Source organism: Sapajus apella, unplaced genomic scaffold, assembly GCF_009761245.1.
Source record: "Sapajus apella isolate SASKATOON/1434 unplaced genomic scaffold, GSC_monkey_1.0 scaffold167, whole genome shotgun sequence".
NCBI lineage: Eukaryota > Metazoa > Chordata > Mammalia > Primates > Cebidae > Sapajus > Sapajus apella.
Genome location: NW_022437107.1, coordinates 998,482 through 1,005,873, shown reverse-complemented (window position 1 = coordinate 1,005,873; position 7,392 = coordinate 998,482). Strand labels below are relative to the sequence as shown.

At 50.3% G+C, this 7,392-nt stretch overlaps 1 long non-coding RNA gene across 2 annotated transcripts in view; it reads right to left on the bottom strand.

Annotated features, from left to right (window-relative positions):
* Window positions 1-1,331: 1,331 nt before the first annotated feature.
* Window positions 1,332-7,392, bottom strand: part of LOC116542399 — a 72,273-nt gene continuing 66,212 nt past the window's right edge. The window contains exons 5-6 of one of the 2 annotated variants that reach the window (XR_004265203.1): window positions 2,530-7,392; window positions 1,332-2,126 (exon numbers count right to left, since the gene is read on the bottom strand). The exon at window positions 2,530-7,392 is cut by the window's right edge and continues 652 nt beyond it. This is a non-coding gene — a long non-coding RNA (uncharacterized LOC116542399). The other variant, XR_004265202.1, reaches the window with a different exon arrangement.

Below are 7,392 nucleotides of genomic sequence, written 5' to 3'. Positions count from 1 at the left end.
GTGAGCCAAAGTCAGCCCCCAACTCCTTCACCTCCTCCTCCTACACACACCAGAGATCCATTCTGGAGCCATGTCTGTGCAGAACCCAGTGTCCTCAGCCACTGCAGGCCAGGGTGGGCTTCTGTTCTCTCCACCTGTCATCCCAGGAGTGCTATCATGGGCTCTGCCTGACTCAGGGTGAGGTCTGTGACCTGTGCTTTAAAACACTGGGTCTCCAGACACTCTATCCATGAAACAAACAAAATAGGGTGAATCTGTGTACTCAAACTGGACGGCCCCAACACATGCTGTTTCCTGACCCCTCAAATTGGTGCTTCCCACCAGAACCGCCACCCAGGATATATGGTCTGTGAGGAGAAGCTCACTATGGGGCCTCCTCCCAGGAGACCAAGCTTCTGTCCACAGCTTGCCCAGGGCTCTGAGCTGGGTAACGTCCAAGGAGAGGCACAAGAATGCCTGGTCAGGGACTGGAGTCTCTGCCTGGCCTACCTAAGGGTGCCCTCAGCTGCAGATCCCCTGATGGGATGAACACAACAGGTAGCGGATGCCACTGAGTGTCCACCCCCGCAGGCTGTTTTAACGGAACAGGCTCAGTTCTTACATTAGAGCATTAAGTCATAGAAGTGAAGATTAGGATAATAAAAGCTTCCCCAGTTAAGTCTGTTTACCCCACGTCCTTTGTCTCTACTCTGTTTACTCATGTAAACTTTGTGTTTGATGGTCCTCTCGGGGGAGGTCAAAGGGGAATTACCCATTAATGGTGTTATTCTGGGCCCTGGAACCAAGACCTTTCATCATTCATAAAACCACTCTTTTAACCATGTTAATTATCCACAAGCATATTGACTTAGAACCTCTGTTATTAAATCTATGCTGAATAAATGTGAGGAGGAACAGAGATTTATGGTCAGTTAGCTGCAATCACCCTCTGAGAGAAGCTGACAACCTCCCTAGCCTACCTGAATTCACTGTACTCTGGTGTGTGAGAGTGTATTTCATTCATCCGTCGCTGTGTCAGGGTCTGCAGAACAGACCTCCACAGGTGATGATCAGTGTCTCAGGTGGTGACCCCGATGTGACACTCATCACCAGGAAAGATTATGGGAGACTCGATTAAGAGAAAAGCAGAATCCAGGGCTGGGTAAGGTCAGACAGCCAAGACCAGAGCACTCGTCCTGAGACTCAGGCAGACTCTCTGGGGAGGGACCTTGAAATCTGCATTTTTATCTCTTCCAGGTGAGTCTTATGCCCAGTAAGATTCATAAATGTTGTTCTACATGCTAAGTTTTGGGGATGTGAGCTCCATTCCCCAAAGCCCTGGCTTTAGCCTGCTTATTTCCAACTCTATCTTTGTGGGTGCTTCCCCATCACCTGTCTGCTAAACAATCCTAAATGCAGCTAGAGAGGTCCTGATGTCCAAGCTGGCAGGAAGCACAGGAGAGGCAGGAGGGCTGTGAGTGGGACACAGATCCTAAAGCCACTGATCTCTGGGCATGACTTCCTGCAGTTCTGAAAGCCCCCAGCTTTTAGGTCAACCCTTGAAATGCGAGCAGGTCATACAGAACCTTGAGTCCTGTGAAATCTTCCTCCTTAGAAGTAGACTCTTAATTTATAGAGTTGAGAGTCCACCCGAGAGGAAAGGAACTGGATTTATTGCTGGCAAAATATGAAGGATGTAACACGATACCTCTTCAAGTATCCTTATATATTTTCACAGGCCAGGCAGTAATTGCCTCCAGAGGTGAGGCCCTGATGGGTTAGGGGAGGAATCCTTCCCGCCAGCTAGGATGTGGGGGTCTGGGGCCAGGTACAGCTGCAGTCGGGATGCAGGACAGATCAGACTCACAAAAAGAAGTGGTGGCAGGGTCCACCAGGCCCAGGGACTGCCAAATAAGGAAGCCACAGAAACAGAGGGAAAGTGGCAAACAGGGTGAAAGAGAGCTGAAAACTTGCTCGTTACAAAGACAGGAACCCTACTCTGTTCCCAAAGGTCTGAAATCTCTCCAGAGGCTAGTGGTGTCCACGCAAGGTTTCCTCCGGGTGAATCAGGCACAGTGAGGGCCCAGGATGATCACTCTTGCTCCAGCCTGGCGTCTTCCCTTCAGGGCCTTTCTGCAGACAGAAAACTGTAGCCAAATTAGGATACTCTAGGGATCTGAAGGCACCAAGACCTGCTGGCCTGCGACCAGGGGCATCCAGATTTTCCACCTGATTTGGGGTGATCCTTAAGTCATCCGACTCTCATTTCCCTCGTGGTAAAGGGTGTTTATCAAAGCCCAGTGACTTGTGCTGAAGACCACCAAATCATGTCTGTGTGATGTCAAAGCCATGCTGGAAGAAGGGAAGTTTATTCTCCCAACTAGTGGTTCAGGAGAAGGAGGTACAACCCCCACAGCACTCGGAAAACTGTCATCCACCAAATAATCACACAAGTCATGCAAATGAACACTGTGGGAGGTGCCTCAAAGGAGAGAACACACACATTCCCTGCTCCTGGGGACTCCAGCAAAGCTTCTGTGAGGAACTCACCTTTGAACTAAGGTCTGGAGGACAAGTACATGCCAACAGACCAAAGAGGCAGTGGACAGTCCTGGGGGCAAACAGAGCAACATGCGGACACCTAGAACAGGGGCTCATGGTGAGATAAGCCTCATGAGACGTTGTGGCCAGAACTGGGAGGGCTGTGGGCCAGGTAAGGATCTAGTCTTTGTTCTGAAAAAAAAAGAAAGCATGTAAAGAAGAATGTAGCGCCACTGCAGGATTTTAGGCAGGACAGCAGCACAATGAAGCTTTTAAAAAGGCCGCACTGGCCAGATGCAGTTCAGGGAGGGGCTTGCAAGTAACAGGACCAGTGCAGAGAGGTATCCTGGCCATTTCCACCATGCAGGAGAGAGCTGCTGCGGCTCTGACTGAGACACTGGCTGTGGATAAAGACGGATGTGTCTGAAACCACTGACAGGCAGAATCGGTGGGGACAGACTGCATCTGGAGTAGATGAGGGTTTGTTGTCTTCACAGCGATAACCTAACAGGAGGAGCATGGGAACAAGGTGTGACTTAGAGCTCCAGATTCAGGTTCCATTTTTATTATGGCAAGACCCAGGTGCCATCTACATGGGAGCTTCAGGAAGACAGTTGGCTGTGTGTTTCTGGAGCTGAGAACAAAGCTCTAGAAAGAAAGTTCAATGTCTGTGTCAGCTTCACACAGGTGCTCACAAATCCAAAGTCCTGAATGAGGCAGCCAGAGGAGAGCTCCACGTAAGAAAGAGCAACAGCCATGACTGAGTCACAATTGCCCTCCATGGACAATGAGCCTCATAGCTGTGTCCAGTGTGGAGGGGAACCAGGAGAGAGAATGGGGCCTGGAGGCCAAGAGGGTGTGTCAGGAGGAGGGAACAGTTAGCAATGGCAAAAGCTGTTGAGACGCTGGAGAAGAGAGACAAAGAGAGAATTCCAAGGGCTATACTGAGAGATCATCCCAAAAAGGTTGGAAAGTCAGTAGGCAACAGTAGGCGACAGACTGCAGGGACACTGGGTTACATGTGAAAACAATCGGGGTGAGTTAGGAGATGTTAGTGCTTTTGAATATGTGAGAAGTAGGATTGGAGCTGTGCTGGGGACGATCATGGTGGCTTGAAAGGAGAAAAACAAAGCTAGGAATTCCATTCTCCCCATGATGCTACCATCTTGTAAGAAATAAGGCAGTGCGGGACAAGGCTGAAGAAGTCCAGGAATGGACGGGAATGATCAAACTGCAGCCACTGAGCTCTCAGGAACTGAATTAAGGGGTGACTCCACAGATAGGGAAACAAGAACGGCTTGGCTTACAGGTTGAATAGACCACGACAGGGCAAAGGCACAGACAACTAAGAGACTGGCAGGAAGGAAGGAGAGGCAGGTTCCATGTCCCCGTCGGAGCTGGATGGCCAGGGATTCTGTGCTGAGGCTGTTGTCAGGGGCAGATGTTTCAGGTCCCAGTAGAATGTCACAATGTGGAGATGCTCGCCAGCCACTGTAACCTGCAGACCTATGCTCAGGACACAGGGTAAGGGAGTGTGGGGCAAGCAGGGACTACAGAGTCCACTTAGGGGACACATGCAGAACGCACAGAGGGGCTGTGGAGGACACGTGTGGGGACACGTGCAGAAGGCATGCAGAGCCCAGGAGGAGAGGATGGTGGGCAGCAGGAGTGGCCAGGAGAGAGGAGACAAGGGTGGAAGAGGAGAAGGGCAGAGAGACTGCTCCCACCCACCATGGGTCGGGAGGAGACACAGGGCAAGACTCCTGAGTCCCCTGGTTTTGGAGGGCACAGTTTCCACTCAAGTGTAAGAGTAGGAGCCAGATGGACAGGGCTTTAGAGAGTGGAGGAGGGCAGAGGGAAGCAGCTCAGCACCACATCATCTGAGGATGCAGAGAGGGCCGGGAGTACGAACAGCCCCAGCTCTCAGCCCAGGCCTGCCAGAGGAATTCTGCAGTTGTCTGTTTTGGCCACTTCTGTTTGTGTGTGAATGTGTGTGTGTGTGTTTTCCAAGCTTTATTGAAGTATAACTGACAAAGAAAAGTTGAGTATTTAAGGTGTACAAGGCGATGTTTTGATATACACATGCATTGTGAGATTATCAGGATCAAGCTAATCACCATACCCATCACCACATTTTTATAAGAATACTTGAAATATACAGTATTAGCAAATTTCAAGTATATAATGCAGTAGAATTAACAATAGTCATCATGCCATGCGTTAGGTCTTCATAATTTAATAACTAAAAGTTTCCTATCATGTTTTTCAATAAGGAAGATGGGTATAGAGAAGTCAAAATGGCCAACGAACATGGAAAAAAAGAACAAGATTAATGGCAGCAATTACCCAACATGCTAATTAAGACACTAAAACATTGTCCACCTGTCAAAGTAGCAAATGCAACCAGTTTCTGCAGACACATCATTTGGGTTAAAGACACGACTGCTTATCATAGGACGGCATTTTCCCTGGCTCTGTCGCTGCTGCCATGGTGGCTCTTCCAGCCCCTGCTGTGGGCATGCCCGGACACGACCCCCCGCCTCCTCGCTTCCCTGTGGTGTGGGTTGCTTCCTCTAGAGCTGTAGCTGCACTTGAGCCGGAGTCAGACACAGAGGCCTCCGAGCCCCGAAGGTGTTGCAGGGTCCCCGGGGCTGCAGGAAGCTGCCTCAGGACCTGCTTTTTGTGCAGGCGGGAGGGCAAGCTCAATGTCTACTCCATGATGTCTTATTGATTGCCTCTAATGCCACAAACAGGAAATAGGCCAAAAGAGCCATATCCCAGGTTTAGAAACAGAGCCAAGTGAACACTGTAACTCAGCGTGGGTCAAGGAACCTGGCCACTCACACACAGCTGGCAGGTGGCAGAGGTGGGATTTCATCCAGGCTGCCAAAACCCAAATACAGACCCTGCCTGCAGCACCTCTGCTTCTCCAAGTCCACTCTGCCTGAAGGCCAGGTGCCCTCCCACCCAAGGTAGGCAGTGGTGGGAGGAATTCAACAGCGAAACCAGGTGAGGGCCCCACATGAGCACCAGGTCCCCGGCACAGCCACAGCACAGCCTTGCCCATGTGAGCCCATGAGACATCAACGCAAACCATGTGTCATCTTGCGCACAGCCAGCCCCTGGGCAAGCGCACACCAGGGCACCTGGTCACAGAGCAGGGTGGACAGACGAGGGCACACTGGCCCTGCTGGGGAGAGTAGGGGGCTGAGGAGCATGCTGGGGCCAGGGTTGCTACCAGCCAGCCTGGGCCAGGGAAACTATTCAACCTTTTTTTTTTTTCAGCAAAAACAATGACAATTTTCTGTTCATTGTCATTTCCTAAGAACACTTACAGGACAAAGTCTGGGCTGAAGTAAACAGCCTGGGAGCCAAAGTCCTTTGGCTCCAGTGAGCACGTTAGGCATGATTCATCTGGTGAACATTCTCTTTCTAAAGAGGGAAGGCCAGGTTAAACAAGGGTTTGCACAAAGCTGTCTTCCTGTGGCAAACAAAAGCCTGGGCTGGTCCAGCCATCAGTTCAGGCTCGGGAGAGCTCCCTAACTAAGTCCACGTGTGGCTCCCACGCGACCCTCCCAGATGGGGCTTGGAGAAGATCTGATGATGATGGTGATTATGATGATGACATGGTGTTCTTCCAGAAGTGCCTAAAATGTGCCAAGAGAGTCTTCCCTGGGAAGCAATATTGTCCTGACAAAGCAATGGGATCAGGAAACCTTTTACTCTACATCAGGGTAGGGAGGAGAAGGCACCTTTAGGAATGAATGAAGCACCGTGAGCCCCAGGGAGAGCCAACTTGCAAGTCATGGCCTGAAGACAACCCTGGAGGGAATGGGGCTCAGGACCACTGAGGGGACACAGAGAGGAGGCAGCAGAGGGACAGGCAGCACCACGATCCGGGCATCCAGGGCAGCAATGCCAAGTGGCAATGGCCATCTTATGCTCAGTAGTTACACTAAGGCCCAGAACAGTGCCAAGCAGGTGTTCTACTGAGCGGGTGGGGTCTGAAGAAGACATTTCCTGCCTGATCTTGTCAGCCAGGCTCACATCTCGGACCAACCCCCATCCTACCTTAAATTACAATCCACATCCTTCTCAGGAAACATGAAACCCCTCAGTGTGCACAAAGCTTTCTTTGCCATAATTTGCATCATCCATGTCGTGCTCTATGATTTGGGGATTATGTCCGTTTTTGGTTATACTGCCACCCCTCAGTTGGAATATGCATCAGCTCCTGATCTCCCCTCAGGCACCTCAGCGGTGCCTGGCACACAGCAGGTGTCCACAGTACCTGTCGAACGAAGAAGTGAATGAACGGCAGGAGAGAGTCACCTGGCTGGCTTGGACCTGGACTGGCCCAGCTGGTGGTCTATACCGTGATTTGCTGGATAATCCATGCAGCTTTCCTGCATAGGCACAGATGCAGCCCTCTGTCCAGACACGGGGCTCCCTCCATCATTGATGGGAACCAGATGGAGTCTCGCCTGTAACATGACTGAGCACTGATTTTAGTAAAGTAAATGAATTACCAAAATGTAGTCATTATCATCTATCTTCATCTTAGTGACACACTTGGCAGGCTGCTATAAACCAGGACTCGAAGAGTGAATGTGAATTTACAGACCTCTCAGCTCTGCCCACAGGACCCAAATCTGGCAGAATTATTATCTCTATTGAGCTATTACAACTGAATGATGAGTGCTCCTACCCTCATATTTATCCTTAATATGTGGTAACCAAACTATAGGCCATCTGATAATTCATTTAAGACATCAGATTTGGAAAGACCTTTAAGGTCATCTAAACAAATTCCATCTGCTTGAAACCAATGCCACTAAATTACAGCTACCACTCTTCTGCACCTGGGCCAAA